The sequence below is a fragment of the Equus asinus genome, chromosome 12 (assembly GCF_041296235.1).
Source record: "Equus asinus isolate D_3611 breed Donkey chromosome 12, EquAss-T2T_v2, whole genome shotgun sequence".
Taxonomy (NCBI): Eukaryota; Metazoa; Chordata; class Mammalia; order Perissodactyla; family Equidae; genus Equus; species Equus asinus.
The window spans coordinates 59,600,552-59,623,237 of NC_091801.1; the positions used below are offsets into that span (position 1 = coordinate 59,600,552).

Sequence of the window (22,686 nt, forward strand, 5' to 3'; positions counted from 1 at the left end):
AGGGTTATATTATCTACTCTATTTCAACTGTCTTCCAGTTATACTGATGATTCTGCAAACTATGTCATTTAGCTCAATCTTCTTCACCTTCTATTCAACTGCCTAAGGGGAACCTTTAATACATTTTTTTTAAAGATTGTTATTCTGATTTTTTTCCTTTTTCTCCCCAAAGCCCCCCAGTACATAGTTGCATATTCTTCGTTGTGGGTCCTTCTAGTTGTGGCATGTGAGATTCTGCCTCAGCGTGGTTTGATGAGCAGTGCCACGTCTGCGCCCAGGATTCGAACCAACGAAACACTGGGTTGCCTGCAGCGGAGCCCACAAACATAACTACTCGGGCACGGGGCCAGCCCCGGGAATCTTTAATATTAATAAAATATATTAACTAACTTTGGTAGCAATTCTCCTTTCCAAAATCTTTGTTCATTTCATAGTGACTGACTGCATAATTTTAGTAGGAGGGCTTACTGATTTTCATCTGGAGAGGGAGCTCTCAGAAATTGTATGTATATGTATGTGTGTAGACTCATACACATACAAATACATAATGCACATCACTAAAATGTCTAAAAGGATGAGGTTGCAATGAATCCATCTGCAAACTACTAAAGTATAATGATTTTTTAAGTTTTTAATAGGATTATGCAATATGACACAAAATGTTCTTCTGCAAGTTCATAATTATGCCATTGAATATTGACAAAATTTATAATATATTGAAATATTTCTACTTAATTAATTGTAGGCTTCCTATGTGCATCAAGAAATTCATTCTTTTTTTTTTTTTAACAAGATTACTTATTTATTTAAAGACTGGTACCTGAGCTAACATCTGTTGCCCATCTTTTTTTTTCTGCTTCTTCTCCCCAGAACCCTCCAATACATAGTTGTATATTCTAGTTGTAGGTCCTTCTGGCTCTGCTATGTGGGACACCACCTCAGTATGGCTTAATGAGCAGTGCTAGGTCCGCACCCAGCATCCAAACAGGCAAAACCCTGAACCACCAAAGTGGAGCCCACAAACTTCACCACTTGGTCACTGGCTGGACCCAAGAAATTCATTCTTAGTAAAATCAGATGAACTGAATAAATCTGGTCTCTTAATGATATTTTTTTCTTTGTTTTACTATTTATTCTAAACCAAGTGAGTACATGTATTTTTTGTATCTCATATGTACATTCTGAACAACAGTGCTCAGAATGTATTTTCACATTGATTTAATGTGCTTGTTACTTCTTTTTCCTTCCTTTAATTTTTTTTCAGTTTTTTTCTCAGTAATGGTGTAGCCCACAATTATCTGTTGAAATGAGATGTAATCAAATAGGAAATTATGCAGATCATTACTGTATAATTTTTGCTGATGATTGCCTTTTAGCTTTAATACAACTTCCTGTCTCAAAACAAAGTATTTTTTAATTACATCTGAATGTGCTGATCAAAATTAGATTCTCTTTTGATCAATTTTGAAATTCAATCTTAAGAAGAAATAAAAGGAAAACTCTAATAACTCTCATCAATGACTTACGTAAAAGTAAACAGTATTTTCATTTATTCAGTAGATAATTTGAGCACCGATCTTGTACAAGGTATTACTGTAAGAAATATGTACCAGATTCTAATACAACAAAAGCCGCTATAGCAAAAATGTATTTATCAAAAATTATAACCAATCCATAGCTCAGCTATAAATTTTTAGCTGTGTATTGTTCATCCAAAACCTTGCCACCTACTATTTATCTGGGTCACCTTTTCACGATGTCAGTTGCCATGTGGTTAGGGGATACAAAATAATTTTTATAGAGTCCAAAGCCAATTATAACTGGGAAGGTAAGTCCAAAGCCAAATGTAAATGAGTTTTGGATACTCTGCTCTTTTAAATAATTTTTGTCTTGGCATGATAAACGAAAACTTGGCAGCACAGTCAGACAAGGAGTAACCAGGGGTATGGGACACCCACATTTACACGTACGGCCCCAAGAACAGCAAAGCTTAAATGGTTAATTTTAGCATCCATCCAAATGTCAGTGAGCCAGTTAGGTGAAGCTGCACTTTAAATGATGTCCAAGGGCTTTTTTATACAGTGTTAACATTTGCATAAAACCAGCTTTTTTGTGCCTTATGTTTCCAAATCAATTTAGCTTTGTGTGCTAATATTTTACTAGAGCCCTGGAGATACAGAAGCATGCAGGTCAGCCATGTGTTCTGCTAAATCCCCAAAGGAAACCTCCACTAAAAACCAAAAGATTGACACCAGACAAGATTAGCAAAAGAATTAGTCATGCACAATCAACTGTGTTAAATACTAGGGGAAAAAAAAACACATCTGCTTCTCTTGTCCTTCAGGATAAGGCTATCAGAGTGGAGTGTTAATGCTTCCAGTGTATATTATTACGTACTTCTGAGAATACTGTTGTTTTCTACGAAGGTGGATTTGTTAGAACAAACTACCATGGCTACTTTAAATGTTCCTAATGAGGTGGGCAAGTAAAAGCTTCAATGCCCTGTTCTGTTTAATTCCCAGAGGTAGCTAGACTCAGAGACCTACTCCCCAAGGAATACAACAGTTCAGTCTTTTTCTCAATCTGGAGCTTGAGGAGGCTTTTAGGCTCTAACCTTAAAAATGCTATACAATGGCTGAAAATTCTCAAAACCAACCAACCAAAAAATAAAAATATTCAGGAAGTAAATCCTTTCCCTAAAGGGCTTATTATCTAAAACTGTTGATTAAAACATAGGAAGAAAATCCTACCAAATAGCTAAAAGATCATTAAAGCTCAACTTCTGGAAAAATTGGCGATTTGTTGACAGTTCTTTTCTTTCTTTTTTTCTTTCTTTCTTTGTTTTTGGTGAGGAGGATTGGCCCTGAGCTAACATCTGTTGCCAATCTTCCTCTTTGTTTTTTTCTTCCTCTCCCCAAAGCCCCAGTAGACAGTTGTGTATCCTAGTTGTAAGTCCTGCTAGTTCTTCTATGTGGGATGCTGCCACAGCATGGCTTGATGAGCTGTGTGTAGGTCTGCCCCCAGGATCCAAATTGGTGAACCCCAGGCTGCTGAAGTGGAGAGCGCAAACTTAACCACTACGCCACAGAGCCGGCCCCTTCTTTACTTTTTTAATGTGCTAAATTTTAAGATCTCAAATGAAGAATTATAACTAAAATAGGAAGCTTTTAAAAATAAATATTTATTCAACTATCTCTCATATCATCTAATAACATTTCCAATCTGGATTATTTTGGAAGATTATTTTTTCTTACTCTTAAGAAATAAACCAAATAGGAAAGAAAATGATGTATAAAAAGAGGTATTACACAGTTTTGTTCTTTTATGTTCTGTACATCTCTTATCCTTCTTAGGTCCACATCAAGAAAATAAATCATTTTAGCTGGAGTGCTTTAGCTAATTATGTGGTTTCTTCTTAAGACATCATTCTTCTTTCCACCTGAAGTCCACAGGGACATAGCTAATTTTTAGGTACACTGCATTTAGTACCTTCATTGATTGAGTGTATGTACTATGCAAACCCTGTGTTAGAAACTTTACTTGTACCATTTAATTAAACCTTATTCACAGGCCTATTTTAAAGATGAGGAAATTAGCTCAGAGAGGTTAATAAATGTATCCCCCATTAAACAGCTAACAAATAGAAGCATGTGGATTCAGAAACGACATATATTAGGCAAAATAATACCTCACCCAAAAGATGCCATGCCTGGTAACCTATGATTATGCTATTTTACATGGCAAAAGAGAATTAAAGTTGCAGGTGCAATTAAGGTTGCTAATCAACTGATTTTGAAATGATAATGAGATCACCCTGGATTACCACAGTGGGAGACAAATTGGAAGAACGCTTGAATTCATACACACACATACATACACATAAATATTTAAATAGATGTGTATATTTGAAAATATATACAGCATATCTATATTTTAAAAAGTAATATATTAACAATATAAATAAATATTATATAAAGTTGGTTCTAAAAGAATGAAAAACAAGTAATAATTTGCCAGCCCTGGTGATCTAGTAGTTAAGATTTGGCACTCTCATCACCATGGCCCAGGTTCGTTTACAGGTCAGGGAACCCCACTACCCACGTGTCATACTGTGTTGGTTGTGTGTTGCTGTGATGCTGAAAGCTATGCCACTAGTGTTTCAAATACCAGCAGAGTCACCCACAGTGGACAGGTTTCAGTGGAGCTTCCAGACTAAGAAAGACTAAGAAAAAGAACCTGGCCTCTCACTTCTGAAAAAATTGGCCATGAAAACCCCATAAATAGTAGCAGAGCATTGTCTGATATAGCACCAGAAGGTGAGAGGATGGCACAAAATGACCAGGCAGGGTTCCACTCTGCTGTACACATGGTTGCTAAGAGTCGGAATCCACTCGACAGTAATAACAAACTAATTTGGGTGGGATTAATAAAGGAAATTTTGATGAGAAAGATTTCAGACAGATTGTTAAGGAAATGGTTAACACAATTTGGCAGAAAAATTAAAAAGGTGGGAGAAGAGCAAAAGGAGGAGAAAAGGGGAGGAGAACATACAACTCTTTTTTATATTGTTTATATTGTTGACTAATCAATTTAGGTATTCTTATCTTCCATAAGAAACAGCAGAAGACTCTGTTTACTCTTCAGGCTTCAGTTCTTTCCACATCTCCCTCCACACCTTCTCCATCCTCTTAGTTAATACAGTAAGTACTCCCACCATCAGCACAAGTGAGTCCCACTTTTTTCCCATTCCCTCCTAGATAATTTCTTCCCCTCTTGTTTTCTTCACTAACTAGATAACTTTCACTTTCATCATAATCTCAGGTATTACTTCCCTTAAGAATTCTCTTCTGACTTTCCCAGGCCAGATGACTGTTTCCAACCTAGGTGTTTATCACTGTAGCACTACCTTATAGTAATATATTTATTTATGCGCGTCTTCAGGACACCACAGATCTGAGTGCAGGGCAGTACCGTATCTTTCAATTCCCTTTTGACTTGCAGAGTTCCTTGTTCCTGGGAAGTGTTTAATTAACATTTGTGGAAAGGAGATTATTGAATAAAGAATGACTCACAAATTAGAAATCAAAATTCCAAAATCACATATCAACAATCACCTATCATGTCCACTGGAACATCTCACAAGCACCTCAACATTTACATCAATAAAATGAAGTCATAATTTCCTTCCATATCCACCACCTTTCCTTACGTATTCATTCATCCAATCAGTCATTCAGGCATGAAACAACATTTACTGAGTACTGACTTTGTGCCAGCCTGTATTGAAGCTCTTGGGACCACCAGCACTACCACTTACTCTGTTGTTAAAACAGGAACCCTTTGTATTTCCTTCTTTCCCTCACTCTACTCTCCCAAATTTAAACTCACCAGCAAGTCCTATTCATTCTATCTCTAATAAATCCTGAATTTTCCAACTTATCCACATCTCCAGGTTCAATCCTTTGATTCAGGCTATCATCTGCATCCTCCTCCTAACTTTTCTCTTCACTTACATTCTAATCTCCTTTAATCTGTATCCCATGCAGCAGCAAAGTTGATATTCTAAAAATATAAATCAGAACATGTTACTCTCCTCCTACAATGCCTCAGTGGTTCTGATTACATTTATACCAAAATCAGAAGTATTTCTTGTAAGTTCCAGGGACCTACATGAACTGGTTCCCTAAATTTTGCCTTTCCTATTGTGCTGCCAGCTCCAAACCAACCACTAAGGTCTTCTTTGATTTCAACAAATACTCTAACACTGTATGACTTTTCTTCTGCCTAGAATATTATTGTATTTATTCATTTATTTTTTAATTGCAGTAACATTGGATTACAACATCATATAGCTTCAGATGTACATCATAATATATTTTGAATTCTGTGTAGATTACATCATGTTCACCACCCAAAAACTAATTAGAGTCCATCACCTCACATGTGAGCCTAATCGACCCTTTTGCCCTCCCCCCTATTCCCGATGGTAACCACCAATCCAATCTCCAATGCAATGTGTTTGTTTGTCATTGTTTTTATTTTCTACTTATTAGTGAGATCATACAGTATTTGACTTTCTCCCTCTGACTTATTTCACTCAGGATAATACCCTCAAGGAACATCCATGTTGTCACAAATGGCCAGATTTCATCATTTCTTATGGCTGAGTAGTATTCCACTGTGTATATATACCACATCTCTTTATCTATTCATCCCTTGATGGGCACCTAGGTTGCGTCTAAGTCTTGGCTATTGTGTATAATGCTGCAATGAACATAGGGGTGCAGGTATCTTTATGTCTTTGCATTTTCAGGTTCTTTGGATAAATACCCAGCAGTGGGATAGCTGGATCATATGGGAGATCTATTCTTAATTTTATGAGGATACTCCCTACTGCTTTCCATAGTGGCTGCAACAGTTTACACTCCCACCAGCAGTGTACGAGGCTTCCCTTCTCTTCACATCCTCTCCAACACTTCTTGTTTCCTGTCTTGCTAATTATAGCCATTCTGACCTGAGTGAGGTGATATCTCAGTTTTGATTTGCCTTTCTCTGATAGCTAATGATGTTGAGCATCTTGTCATATGTGTGTTGGCCATCCGTATATCTTCTTTGGAGAAATCTCTGTTCAGAACTTTTGCCCATTTTTTAATTGGGTTGTTGGGTTTTTTTTGTTATTGAGATGTATGAGTTCTTTGTATATTATGGATAATAACCCCTTATCTGATATATGGTTTGAAAATATCTTCTCCCAATTGTTAGGTTGTCTTTTCCTTTTGTTGATGGTTTTCTTTTGCTGTGTAGAAGCTTTTTAGTTTGATGTAGTCCCATTTGTTCACTTTTTCTTTTGTTTCCCTTGCTTGATCAGACATGGTACTTGAAAACACGCTGCTAAGACCAATGTGATAGAGCATACTGCCTATGTTTTCTTCTAGAAGTTCCATGGTTTAGGGTCTTACATTCAAGTCTTTAATCCATTTTGAGTTGATTTTTGTGCATGCTGTAAGTTAATGGTCTACTTTCATTCTTTTGCATGTGACTGTCCAGTTTTCCAAACACCATTTATTGAAGAGACTCTCCTTTCTCCATTGTATGCTCTTGGCTCCCTTGTCGAATATTAGCTGTCCACAAATGTGTGGGTTTATTTCTGGGCTTTTGATTCTGTTCCATTGATCTGTGTCTCTGTTTTTGTGCCAGTAGCATGCTGCTTTGGTTACTATGGCTTTGCAGTATATTTTGAAATCAGGGAGTGTGATACCTCCAGCTTTGTTCTTTTTTCTCAGAAATCCTTTGGCTATTCGAGGTCTTTTGTCGTTCCATATGAATTTTAGGATTCTTTGTTGTATTTCTGTGAAAAATGTTGTTGGAACTTTGATAGGGATTGCATTGAATCTATTAAGATTGCTTTAGGCAGTATGGACATTTTAACTATGTAAATTCTTCTAATCCAAGAGCATGGAATATCTTTCCATTTCTTTGTGTCTTCTTCGATTTGTTTCAACGTTTAGAATTTTCAGTGTACAGATCTTTCACTTCTTTGGTTAAATTTATTCCTAGGTATTTTATTCTTTTTGTTGCAACTGTAAATGGGACTATATTCTTAATTTCTCTTTCTGCTACTTCATTGTTAGTGTATAGAAACACAACCGATTTTTGTATTTTGATTTTCTATCCTGTGACTTGACTGCATTAATTTATTGCTTCTAAAAGTTTTTTAGCGGATTCTTTAGGGTTTTCTATATATAAAATCATGTCATCTGCAAAGAGTGACAGTTTCACTTCTTCTTTTCCTATATTGATCCCTTTTATTTCTTTTTCTTGCCTGATTGCCCTGGTTAGAACTTCCAATACAAAGTTAAATAAGAGTGGTGACAGTGGGCATCCTTGTCTGGTTCCTGTTCATAGAGGGGTAGCTTTAAGTTTTTCTCCATTGATAATGATGTTTGCTGTGGGTTTGACATATATGGCCTTTAATATGCTGAGTTATTTTCCTTCTATACCCATTTTATTTAGAGTTTTTATCATAAATGGATGCTGTATCTTCCCAAATGCAGTCTCTGCATCTATTAAGATGATCATGTGATTTTTATTCTTCATTTTGTTAATGTGGTGTATCAGGTTGATAGATTTGTGGATGTTGAACCATCCTTGTATCCCTGGAATGAAACCCACTTGATCATGATGTATGATCTTTTTAATGCATTGTATTCGATTTGCTAGCAGTTTGTTAAGGATTTTTGCATCGATGTTCATCAGTGATATTGGCATGTAATTTTCTTTTTTCTGTTGTCCTTGGTTTGATTTTGGTATCAGGATAATGCTGGCTTCGTAGAATGCATTACGAAGCCACCATTCCTCTTCAATTTTTTGGAAGAGTTTGAGAAGGAAGGTATTAAGTCTTCTTTGAATGTTTGTTAGAAATCACTAGGGAAGGCATCTGGTCCTGGACTTTTACTTTTTGGGAGGTTTTTGATTGCTGTTTCTATCTCCTTACTGGTGATTGGTCTATTCAAATTCTCTACTTCTTCCTGGTCCAGTTTTGGAAGGTTGTATGTTTCTAAGAATTTATCCATTTCTTCTATTTTATCCAATTTGTTGGCATATAGTTTTCATAGTATTCTCTTATTATCTTTTGTATTTCTGAGGTGTCTGTTGTAATTTCTCCTGTTTCATTTCTGATTTTATTTATTTGAGCCTTCTCTCTTTTTCTCTTGGTGAGTCTAACTAAAGGTTTGTCAATTTTGTTTATCTTTTCAAAGAACCAGCTCTTGATTTAATTAATTTTTTCTATTGCTGTTATAATCTCTATTTCATTTATTTCTGCTCTGATTTTTGTTATTTCCTTCCTTCTGCTGATTTTGGACTTTGTTTGTCCTTCTTTTTCCAGTACCTTTAGATGTGCTTTTAGATAGTTTATTTGGGATTTCTCTTCTTTGTTGAGGTAGGCCTGAATTGTTATAAACTCCCATCTTAGAACCGTTTTTGCTGTATCCCATAGATTCTGGCATGTCATATTTTCATTTTCATTTGTCTCCAGGAATTTTTTGATTTCTCCTTTGATTTCTTTATTGACCCAAGCATTGTTCAGTAGCATTTTGTTTAATCTCCAAATTTTTGTGGCTTTCCTGATTTTCTTCCTGTAGTTGATTTCTAGTTTCATACCTTTGTGGTCAGAAACGATGCATGGTATTATTTTGATCTTCTTAAATTTATTGAGACTTGTTTTGTGGCCTAATATGTGATCAATCCTAGAGGATGTTCCATGTGCATTTGAAAAAAATGTGTATTCTGTGGTTTTTGGATACAATGTTCTATATATATCTACGAAGTCCATCAGGTCTAATGTGTTGTTTAAGGCCAGTGTTTCCTTATTGATCTTCTGTTTAGATGATCTACCCTTTGGTGTAAGCAGAGTGTTAAGGTCCCCTACTATTATTGTGTTACTGTCTATTTCTCCTTTTATGTCTGTTAATAATGGTTTTATATATTTAGGTGTTCCTATGTTGGGTACGTAGATATTTACAAGTGTTATAACTTCTTGTTGGATTGTTGCCTTTATCATTATGTAGTTCCCATCTTTGTCTCTTGTTACAGTTTTTGCTTTAAAGTCTATTTCGTCTGATGTAAGTATTGCTACCCCTGCTTTCTTTTCTAGGCCATTTGCATGGAAAATCTTGTTCCATCCTTTCACTTTCAGTTTGTGAGTGTCTTTAGGTCTGAAGTGTGTCTCTTGTATGTGGCATATACATGGGTCTTGTTTTTTTTATCTAATTGGCCACCCTATGCCTTTTGATTGGAGTATTTAGTCCATTGACATTTAAAGTAGCTATTGATAAATATGTGTTTATTGCCATTTTGTTACTTTTTTTTCTGGGTGTTTTGGTAGCTCTTCTCTGTTCTTTTTCTCTTGTTCTCCTCCCTTGTGGTTTGATGGTTTTCTTTAGTAATATGTTTGATTTCTTTTGTCTTACTTATTTGCTTACTTATTATAGGTTTCTGATTTGTGATTACCATGAGGATCCTACATAATTTTCTACATATATAACAGTCTATATTGGGTTGATAAACTCTTTAGCTTGACCTCTTTCTAAAAGCTCTACTTTTTCACTCCCCTCCTCTGACATTTTATGTTTTTGAAATCATATATAATCTCTTATTTAGAGCATGTCTATCCATTACCCTCTTATCATTGAAATAGGTAATTTTAGTACATTTGTCTTTTAACCTTCATATTGTCTTCACAGGTAGTTGATCTGCTACCTTTACTATATTTTTATCTTTACCAGTGATTTTATTGCCTGGGTTTTTTTTTGTTTGGTTTTTTTGATAAATTTTTTATCCCTATTTGTGTTCATCGTTTTCCCACTTAAATAAGTACCTGCAGCATTTCTTGTAGAACTGGTTTCTTGGTGATAAACTCCTTTAATTTTTACTTGTCTGGGAAGCTCTTTATCGCTCCTTCCATTCTGAATGACAACCTTGATGGATAGAGTATTCTTGGCTATAAGTTTTTTCCTTTTAGCACTTTAAATATGTCATACCATTCTGTTCTCGCCTGTAGGGTTTTGGTTGAGAAGTCCACTGATAGCCTTGTGGGCTTTCCCTTGTTTGTCACTTGTTGCCTTTCTCTTGCTGCTTTTAGGATTCTCTCTTTATCTTTAATTTTGGACATTTTAATTATAATGTGTCTTGGTGTGGGCCTCTTTGGGCTTATCTTGTTTGGAGCTCTCTGTGCATCCTGTACTTAGATGTCTGTTTCCTTCCTCAGGTTAGGAAAATTTTCATCTATTATTCCTTCAAATAAATTTTCTGCCCCTTTGTCTCTCTCTTTTCCTTCTGGGACACCTATAATACAAATGTAAGCATACCTGATATTGTCCCACAGTTCCCTTAGACTGTTCTCATTCTGCCTAATTCTCTTTTCTTTTTTCTGTTCAGCTTGGGTGATTTCCTCTAGTCTTTCATCTAGCTTGCTGATTCATTCTTCTATATCCTCTACTCTGCTATTGAGTCCTTCCAGTGAATTTTTCATTTCCAGTATTGTAGTCTTCATTTCTGATTGGTTCTTTTTTATATTTTTCAGTTTTTTGCTGATGACCTCATTGCATACATCCAGTCTTCTCCCAATATCTGTGAGCATCCTTATGAGATTTTGTTTGAACTCTTTCTCAGGTAAGTTGCTTATTTCTATTTCATTTAGTCCTTTTTCTGGGGTTTTGTCCTGTTCCCTTGCTTGGAATATATTCCTTTGTCTCCTCATTATGCCTCTTTCTCTGTGCTTATTTCTATGTATTAGGTAAGTCGGCTATGTCTCCTGATCTTGGAGAATTGGCCTTATGTAAGAGATGCCTTATGAGGGCCAGCAGTGTGCTTCCCTCTCATCAACAGTCCAAATGATCCAGGAGTGATCCTTTTGTGGGCTACTTATGTCTTTCTTCTGTGGCAGGGTTGCTCGCAATGCAGGTACCCAGGGAGTCTAGTCTTCCCTTCCCTGGCCAGGTGTTTGTAAATCTGGTTTGCGGAGCCTCAGTACTGTTGGCTACAAAGTCTAACAGCACACTCTTATTACAGTTTTCCTCTTAATTGGGTAGGTACCCTGTGTACCTGGTTGGTAGGCTCGGGGGCTTACAGTTGCTATAGGCCTCAGGCCTACAAGGCTGTTGTTAGTTCTTTTAGGAGTGCAGCTGAGTGGGGCTGGCCTTAGGCACAGGAGCACTCAATTGTTTCAGGCTTTGGAAGGTGGGGCCAATCCTTTTTATGGCTATTTGTGAAGCACAGGTCTTCTGCCACTGATAAGCCTCACCCCCCACAGGACCACACACACCATCAACACAGTCCTGGTCTGCAAACACTTCCCAATGCCCTGGAGCATATCCCAACACCCCACTGCAGAGACCCCCACCTCTCTACCAATGCTTCCCACAGTTCACCTAGTCCTCACACAGGCCCTGCCCCACAGAGGAGGACACACTTGCCTGCCAGTAGAGGATCAAGGCACCCAGTCAATGCAGGCCTACAAGTAGCCTGAGGACTCCTGTTAGGGGGGCCAGTACCTAGGACAGACTGCTTGCCCTGGCTGAACTGGATTACATCTGCACTCTAGTGTGTGTGGCAGATCCCTGGGCTAACAGGCCAGGGGAAGAACCTCAATAGCATCCACTGGGCTCTGTGTCAGCATGCCTGGACCAGGTTAGAACAATAGCCCTCAACAATGTCTCAGTCTCCAGAGAAGTCCCTCCTCTCACTGAGATGCCCCCAGAGCCCACCAGGTGAGTCTCTTTGCACCAAAGGACTGTCAGCCTTCTCTCTGGTGATTTTAAGTTACTGAGAGGGGTGAGTTTGTGTGTGGGCTCCGTAAGACCTGGGTCTTTTCGGCTTTCATCCGATAGCTTTTCTAGGGGTATCCTTACTGCAGTTAACAGCCAGTCAAGGCAGATAGCAAGACCCTTGTCTCAGTTGTGCTGAGTTTGAAGGATACTTATAGCAGTATCAGCCCCTGCTCCAGGACCTCACTCTTCCAGGGAGGGCTGCGTACCTTAGGGTGGCTCTAGCCTGGTCAGCTGAGAAATTCCACTGCTCCCGAAGGTGGCCCCCCCTTTTCATTCCAGCAGGAATTTCTGCCTCTTCCACCTTAGTCAGGACTGTCCCTTGTTGTGGGGGTTGTTTTTATCCAGTTTTCAGTTTTCTATCCAGGCTAATTTTTCCAAAAATATTTTCAACCTGGTTGTGTTCATGGCAGGAGACGAGTTTAGAGTCTGCTTACACTGTCATCTTGATGAGATCCCTGCCTAAAATATTCTTTACTCCACTCCTCACCAGGAAATTGCCCTATTATATTTTAGAGTTCAGTTTAAATATCACCCTCTGAGGGAGGTCTTTTCTGACCACTTTATGTGAAACAGATCTCCATTATTCTTCATTTCAGCCTCTTAGTTCTTTCTTTCACGACCTATATATACTACAATTTGCAGTTTTATAATTACATGGGTTTTGTTTTGTTTTGTTTTTCTATCTTGTCCCATAAAGGAACAAAGTACATTGAGTTTACTGGTGAATATTTAGTTCTTAGCAGAGTGTTTGGCACTTAATAGAGGCTTAATAATATTTACTTGAATAAGTGAATGATGAATGAAGACAGAAGGGAAAAAAAGAGAGATAGTAGGCAAGAAGGAATAGATAGCTTGCTGCTTACCTATTAAAACAAAATCCACGAAAACAGATTTTTCCCTCATGATTATCTCACTGTAGAAAAGATTTTACATTTAAAAAATAGAATTAGACAAAATTTGCATGCAGAAGTTTTATTCTATTAATCAATGGTTATGTCAATCTGAATTTTTTAAAAGTACTATATTATATAAATCACAGCAAGTAAAAATGTGTTAAAATTGTATGAAAGAGAAAGACCTAGATGCACTGATTTATATCACTAATAAACCATAAATATAATCAAAATGCATTTCCAAATATAAAAAGAAGTTAGTATGTTTAAATACTCTAAAATATACAGTTAATATATGCTCAGAGGTTTCCTTATTTAAATCCTGAAAACACTTCCAATCCCAATAACTTCAAAATTTTAAGAATAATTTCTAAATATTGCTCTCATTGTTTCTTACTTTCAAAGTAACTCATAGCTACAGACTAAATGCTTACAAGTAGTGTGTGGTGCTAAATAAATACAGTTCATGAGGCATAGTGAAAAAGTCAACTAAATGCCATAATATTTTATGTCAAATTGGGTAACACGATATTTTATCAAATCTCAAAATGCATTTCTGTTCAAAATATTCTGTTTACTGAAACATTTAAACATATTTGAGAAAGTTAGTGGTCTGTTACTAGACTGTCTTCCATTTGCAAGTAATCAGTAGACGTTTCATATTTTCTTAGCAATGATAACGGCATGTTTTAACTTTTGCATACAGAAACAATATTAAAATGCACAACGAAGATTGGATTTTCACATACACAGAGTTCAATTTTACACACATTTTTATATTTATCTTTTTATATTGTACGCATAAATTTGGGCAATAGAAATTCAATGACTGAAATTCAGTAGGCTTGACATGTCTTTTCTCAGGGGGTACTCCCAAACTTTGAAGATCTAGAGGGCACCACAGTGGGGCCCATGGGATAGAAGGCATGGAAAGGATAGCTTAGTCCAACTTTTTCCAGGCCTCAGGAAAATGTTCTCTATTTTCCTTCAGAGTTCCAATGACAAAGAAGGAACCTAGCCAGAAATTTTTAAGAACAGGCCACTCAGATCCCCTAATAATCAGAGTTAAGGATAAAAAAGGAAATCTAGCCCACTTTATTAAGATGGGTGACCAGATAGAGACTTGTAACAAAATTCCCATTCACTGAACAAATATTTATTAGCAACCTGCTAAGATCAAACATTGTGTTAGGCATTAAGGATCAAAGATGAATGAAGTATTAGAGTCTTAGGAAGTTCTATGTCCAGTAGGACATTATAAATTACATTTAAAAAACAGAGGATGTTTTGGAAATACAAAGGAGTGGCAGCTATCCCAAACAGGCTTCTTGAAGAAGTACGTACATTTGCATAATATTAAAGCATGACTATAAAATTAGCCAGATACAAGAAGGGAAGAGTGAGTGGAGGACATTTCATGACGAGAAGGTAACAAGAACAAAGAAAGAGAGGTGAAAATAGAAAGATCTGAGTGGGGAAGTCCAACCTATAATTAGAATAAAAATTACATATTGGCCATGTTTTTTGTCCTGCTGAAGAGATGTCTCAAGGGTGACTCTGGCTACCTGATGGAACCTGGAGTCTGGTAGCAGGCCATGAATTTGTTCTCTCAGAGATAGGAAGATGGATGCAGTCAGTAATTTTATAGAGAACTTTTAGTTTATACATGTTTTGACTTTATGATATTTTGAAAATCTATATTAATTAGTATATTAATAAATATACAATACCAATATGGATATAGTTAATACTATTATCATACTATCAATACCAGTATTATTTAAATAATTATCATTAAAATAATATCAGTACACACATTGAGCACTTTGTGGTACACACTGTACTAAGCGCTTTGTATGCATTATAATTGTATTCCTGCAAGAGAAGTGAAACAAGATTAATCTGCACACAATAGTGACAGGACAGAGAGAGAAGCAGCTAGGAGAAAGCAGTAAAGTCTTCGCAGTATAGGTAGGAGTTTGACAAATAGAAGGAGAGAGGGTTTTCCAAAGAGAGAACACATGAGTATTCACGAGAATATGCAAGACATATTCTGGAAACAGGAAGAGACTAGTGTGGCTGTGCATTGGGAGATGGGAAGGGAACTTACGTGTAATGAGGTTGAAAAAGCATGCTGAGTCCAAATTAGCAAGTTATATGCCTTAGTTGGGACGCGTGAAGTTTATCTCATAGCTTCTAGTTATTTGCTTATTCTTTTTAAGCAATTGATTAACAGGACTCTTTACAACGAAAACAGAAAGATCATTCTGAAGTTTCTGGCTTAAGACAGCATCTCGATGGTGGATAAAGTTTCCCACAGTATGTTCTTAGAATAAAAAGACCAAGGGCACAGGCAATAAAAGCAAAAATGGACAAAAAGACCAAAAAAGGGACTATATCAAACTTAAAAGCTTTGTGCATCAAAGGACACAATCAACAGAGTGAAAAGGCATCCTATGGAATGCAAGAAAATATATGCAAATCATACAACTGATAAGGGGTTAATATTCAGAACATATAAAGAACACTTACAACTCAATGACAAAAAAATAACATAAATAAAAATGGGCAAAAGGCTTGAATAGACATTTCTCCAAAGATGATACACAAATGGCCAAGAAGCATATGAAAAGTTGCTCAACATCATTAATCGTCAGAGAAATGAAAATCAAAATCACAAGATGTAAGGGGCCAGCCTGGTGGCATAGTGGTTGGGTTCATGCACTCCACTTTGGTGGCCTGGGGTTTGTGGGTTTGGATCCCAGGAATGGACCTATGCACTGCTCATCAAGCCATGCTTTGGCAGTGCCCCACATACAAAATAGAGGAAGACTGGCACAGATCTTAGCTCAGGGACAATCTTCCTCAAGCAAAAAGAGGAAGATTGGCAACATACATATTAGCTCAGGGTCAATCTTCCTCATCAAAAAAAGCAAAAAAAACAAAAAAACCCCACAAGATCTCACCTCACAACCAACAGGATGACTATTATTAAAAAAAATGAAAAAAATAACAAGTGTTTGAAAGGATGTGGATAAATTGGAACTCTTGCATACTCTTGGTGGGATTGTAAAACTGTGCAATTTCTACAGAAATCAATATGGAGGCTCTTCAAAAATTAAAAATAGAATTACCATATGATCCAGCAATCTCACTCTGAACATAAATCAAAAAGAATTGAATGTAGGGTCTCAAAGAGATATTTGCACACCCATATTCATAGCAGCACTATTCACAACAGCCACAAAGTGCAATATCCATCAATGAATGAATGGATAAACAAGATATGGTACATATATACAATGGAATATTATTCAGCCTTAAAATAGAAGGAAATCCTGTCACATGATACAAAGTGAAATAACCTAGTCACAAAAAGACAAATAATGTATGATTGCACTAATATGAGCTATCTAAAGTCAAATTCATAAAAACAGAAATTAGAATGGTGCTTACCAGGGACTGGGGGAGGGGGGAAAGGGGAATTGTTGTCTAATGGGTATAGCTTCAGATTTGCAGCATGAAAAATTTCTGGAGGTCTGTTTCCTAGCAATGTGAATATACTTCACAGTACTGAACTGTACACTTAAAAGTGGTTAAGATGACAAATTTTATGTTGTGTTTTTTATCACAAAGAAAAAAAACCAAGGAGACCAAAGTGGGCAATACAAGCCTTTAAGAATTACAGATTGCAGTGGTCTGAAGAGTTAATAAACTTGTATATGATCAAATATCAAAATGCTTTTCTTGCTCTAAGCTAAACTGTAAAGTAGGCAAAGCTCTATCTTTTTGTCACTTTTGTAATTTACTTCTTTCTACTACTCCTTTCAGTACAACCTCAGCCCTTGGAAGCAATGCCTAATATAGGTTTAATCCTTTTTTATCAGGATAAAAAAATTAAGAAATTTATTTAGAGCTCTATGAAGGCCCAGTGTGCATGTGTCCTAGGCACTTTTCAGTTTTATGAGCACACATTCAGGTGAGGTCAGTGTTCATCCCATTCCATCTCATAATATTCATGAAGTCAGCCCTTGACAAAGACAATCTGCTTGTTACAAGACAATAGTCAAAGAAATCAGAGTTTGAATTAGAAAGATGGGTTAGAACATCGCTAGACATTTATAAGATATCAACTGAATGAAAACTGTAATCTTATTAAAGGGGTCTTATATCTATATATATATACATGTACCTACCTATATATGACATATGCCTGTACTTATATGCATGCATGTATACACATGCACAATACATATATACATGTTTAATGTGTATATATAATTATGTATATGTGTTTATTTAATTCTTTATAATTTTATAATCTCAGTAAACAGGGGATGTGTGTGTTGTGGCCTCTATATTTATATACATATATACTCAAGGGGGAGCTTCAACTGTGCTTTTTAAAAGCAACTGTTGTGTTACATACTATGTTGATACATAGTTGATGCATAGGCTGTAGATTATAATTTCCATACTAACTTTAATATATGTAGACTTAAAAGGAATATAGATACACTTTCAAATTACTGATAAATATGAATAATGAAGTAATGAAAAATGATTGTTTCAGTATATATGCACACAGTAAAAATACAGATAAATTAACCTACAAGCTCAGTCGTAAATCCAGTTATTTGGCCCTAGTTATGTTTCTTTAGCCTGAATACTTTTCTTGATTATTGATATTAATTAATATGTATTGTGTTCCTGCTGGGGAGTTGGCTTTATATAAAAAATGTAGCTTTGCTAAACTCCAAAGAATATTAGAGTAGACTGCATATCTAAACACTATATAATTTAGCTGAGTTTAAGGAGAATTGGAGTCTATATTCGAGTTAGAATATGTGAGTTTCTTCTTACTGTCTATTTAAAGTCTGTATTACTTAAATATTATAAATTCCCAAATGCTTAGAAAATAATAAATTTAGGTCCTGAGAGCAATTAATTTCAACTTCACTTACGTATTTTGCATTCAAATCACTGTTTTCTTAGAAGCCAAACCATTGTTTTCTTAATTTGGAATGATCCAAATCAAGGACTCTGAGAAAATCATCCAAGGAAGTTGATCTTTTCTCCCACAGGACACTACTGGGTTGACATCTACAAAACCACTTGCTAACAAACTTGAATTAAGCCCTAAAATATGATTTTAACAATTGCAAAGGTGATTTAAAAATACTGCGGGGCTGGCCTGGTGGAGCAGCGGTTAAGTGTGCATGTTCTGCTTTGGCGGCCCTGGGTTTGCCAGTTCGGATCTCGGGTGAGGACATGGCACCACTTGGCAAGCCATGCTGTGGTAGGCGTCCCACATATAAAGTAGAGGAAGATGGGCACAGATGTTAGCTCAGGGCCAGCCTTCCTCAGCAAAAAGAGGAGGATTGGCAACAGTTAGCTCAGGGCTAATCTTCCTCAAAAAAAACAATTGCAAAATATATTTTATGTCTGGATTTAACTGAAAAACACTGAATTTGTCTGATTACTCTTGCAGTAATTATTTCATATAAAAACATTTGGAGTGTCCATTATATATCAGGAACTACGTCAGACACTGAGAATGCAAATAGGCATAATGTAGTTCTTGAGAAACTTGCAGGAAGTATGGGCATGTGGCCATAATTAAACAAATTATTATAAGCGCTGTGAGAACAAATTAAGTACATTTATAGTTGGAAAATAAAAGAAGGAATGGTCAAGTGTCTCTGGTATTGGGGAACAGTGCTGACAACAGAAAATACTCAAAGATTTTGAAAAGTGTTCTGAGCCACAGGAGACAAGTAGTTATTTGAAAACTGCTTTGTCCACTCTGGGTACCACTAGCCCAATGACACTATTGAGCACTTAAAATGTGGCTAGTGTGACTGATGAAGAGAATTTTTAACTTTAATTACTTAAAATTTAAATTTAAATAGCTACCTCTAGCTAGTGGCTACCATATTAGGCAGCTGATCTCTACAGCACTGTGAATAATTTGGTATGATTGGGACATAAATCGTTGGACTTAGAGATCATGGTGATAGATGGGGTTGAAAAGAAAGACAACGACAAGATCTAAGAGGGCCTTCCTTGTCATGTGTAAGTCAGTTAAGTAGGTTGAGGACAGAAAAGAATCTATCAAATTTATTAAATGATCATGGGTGACATCAGCAAAGGTAATTTGTCTTGCTTAGAGTTTTAGAGGCAGAAGCCTGGTTTGTGTGAATTAAAGTAGTGGGGAGTGAGGAAGTGAAAACAGCAAGAATTTACTATTTTTCAGATGTGTTGAATACAAAAGCAAATATAGGAAGGTGAAGTTGAGGAAACATGGGTGTGAGGAGGAATGATAAAATTGGGGATATACTGGAGCATGTTCACAAGTAGTGGCAGAAGTCAGAAATATAGATCATTTTATAGATGATGATTTATAGAGAATAACCCTAGGTCAGAATCCTAGCAGATTTAGTTGGAAAAGGAGAGCCATAAATCAAGCAATTAGCCAAGAAAGTGAGAGAGAATGCATATATAAATAAATTTGTAGACAGCTGTGGTGAGAAAGTTAATGGAGTTCACGATTTTAGCCCGGGTTTCTCTGTAATACAGAAAGAGTGCTTAGCAAAGAGGGGATAAGACAGAGTAGCAGGCTGAAGGGGAGCAATAAAGATTCAGATACCATTGGCAAGGATGATGGAAGTGGCAATCAATCAGCAAATTTAAAGAGTCCAAGTACATAAAGTGCTTAGCTGAGGTCGGAAACTAAACATCTGTAGTATCACCAGAATGCAAGGTTGCATAGTTTTCTCCCGTGCTTGGCATTCTGCCTACAGAAAGAGAAACCAGGAATAACTAGATTGGTGTTTGCAGGCCAGATACAAATTGGAGACTTGAACACAAGCCAGGGGATGGCAAAAAGTTATGGAGCATGGCCTCTGGAATGGAGAGGGAAAATCTGAAGCCAGGAGGGTGGAGACAGACTTGCAGAAATGGGTGGGTCAAGGGATTGGATGTCAAGATAACGTTGAATGCAGGAGACCTATTTGAAGGATAGGAGTTTTTACTTGGCATTGTTTAGAGATAAAATTACTCATAATTAGTGCATAAAAATTACTTAAGATGTAATGATCACTTAGGATTTTTACTACTTTATGAAGAGAGTGCTATTGGATTTACTTTTTTAGAAGTTTCTCAATTTAGCCTCTACCATTTTAACTTGTCTTCTTTTATTAAGTTTCTTCCCAATGTAATCAACCTCTCCACACTCTATTTACATCACAATTTCTTATCAGAATGACATCCAAACTCCATAGAATGACACAATTGGGTCCCAAGTTGGGTCTCAACTTTTTCTGTTTTGTACTTTTCTTCCATGACAAATTTGCTTAAAAGCTCTGAACACACATTGCAATTCTCTGACCTATCAAATATTCTTCTGCTCTATTTATTCCTTAAAAATTTATTTTTCCCTTACCTAAATCACACTTATTTAACTCTACATAAAACCCCACCATGCAAAATTTCCAAAGCCCAATCAATTTAGAGTTCTTTTTCATCCCAAGTTTTCCCCTGGCCTGCTGTACTCACAGGCTGTTTTGAAGTACAAGTTAGTTATCATTGAAGATAGGTCTTCAATAGTTTTCTAGTGGTTTGTAGTCTATTTGAGGGTCACTGTCACCACCTGTGACTAAAAATTTAAAAGTTTACAACCATCAAAAAAGAATCTGGGACAAAATCAAAACAAATTTATTCATCCTGGCTTATAAGGGCTTGTAAATTCAGTCCTCTCAGAACAGCTAAAATGTTTGCACTTCATGTGAGGAAGAAAAATCTCATCAAATCCTGGTATAAAATACGGTATTTGGCAATATTTGGTCTGAGAAAGTGTTATAAGCAGAAAACTAATAATATTTTTATTGTCTCTACTTTATTAATAATCTTCATATAAACAGAAAATACTAGGTTACTTCGGACAATAGATACATTGTTTTCAGACTATTCATATGAAAATAGCTGCCTTCTCTTGACAACAGCGATAAGAATGCAAACTATTATAAACCAAGTTTAACCAGACACCTTTAACAAGGAAAAAATGAAAATGCAAATAAACAACTCAAATTAATTGCAATGAATATAAAATATTATTAAAATCTAAAAACTATACATAAGAATAACAAATTATAAGCCTCGACATCACAAAAAACATTGGATTAATGAATGATTATAAGTCCATATATGCTGAAATAAGTCAATGCTATGATGAGAAGGCCAAGCCAGGTTTTTAAAACCAGAAATTCCTATTTTAAACTTTTGTCCACATTTTATTTATAATAAAAATTAACATAGCAAAACTTAAATTGAATTTTTGCCTTTATATTTTTATCCACAAACAAAAAATTAGATTTTCTTTTAAAAAATAGAAAACTTGTCATTTTGTAAGTAATACAACTCTATATCATTGTTGAGCTTATGACTCCTAAAGGTTTTTTAAGAGTTATTACTATTTATATTGTCAATCACACATACTGGTACTATGTGCCAAAAGCTTTTTGGAATTTATATAGGAAAAGATAGTTGGAACACAAGCACAGAAGTCTAATTTATGTATCTTTTTTACAAGTATCTTAATTGCTTTGCTCCAGATTTCCAAAAGCAACTAGACCATATTAAGGAATAATTAGTTGCTCTTAAATATTAGTACTCTCTCAATCCTTGAAACCTGAGTCCCTATATTTCTGATAATTACCATTATGTGCATGGTTTTGTCTACTGAGACTTCATTCCACTGATGGCAGACATAGGAGGATGGGTCATATACTACTAAGAGAAATTTAACAGAAAATGATATTTAGTCTTTTATAATCTATTCAACTAATTTTATTTACATTTGAAAAATCATTATACAGAGAAAAGGGAAAGAATCTAATATTTTTGAGAAACCCTATATGCTTCTATGTACAGTCCTGTGTGGGTTAATGATGAGAAACATTCTAAGAAATTCATCATTAGGTGATTTTGTTATTGTGTGAATAAAATAGAGTGTACTTACACAAACCTAGATGGTATAGCCTGCTACACACGTAGGCTATATGGTACTAATCTTATGAGACCACCGTTATATGTGCTGTCCATCTGAAACGTCATTATTCAGCACATGACCATGTATATATGCATAACTCCATTTGGTTCTAAAAATAACTTTGACAGGGAATTCAGATTCAGAGAAGCTAAATAATTTCCCCAGGGTCACATAGCTGGAATTCAACTATGGCTGTCTCTCCCTCTGAAATCTTTCTTCGTTCTCCCATGTCCCAAATCCCATCACAATAACATAACTACATTTACTAATTTGACATATTCCTTCAGGTCTCCTACCCAATGCTTATTATTATGTGTATAATTGTTCTTACAGTGAATATGAGAGTCTCAAATATATATGCGTGGGGTGGTTTATTTAGAAATCTTATTTCAAATTAGCATCATTATTAAGACAT

General features: G+C 36.0%; 1 protein-coding gene across 5 annotated transcripts in view; it reads right to left on the reverse strand.

Annotated features, from left to right (window-relative positions):
• Nucleotides 1-22,686, reverse strand: part of CSMD3 (CUB and Sushi multiple domains 3) — a 1,176,027-nt gene that overhangs the window by 835,219 nt on the left and 318,122 nt on the right. The gene's annotated exons all lie outside the window — the stretch shown is intronic.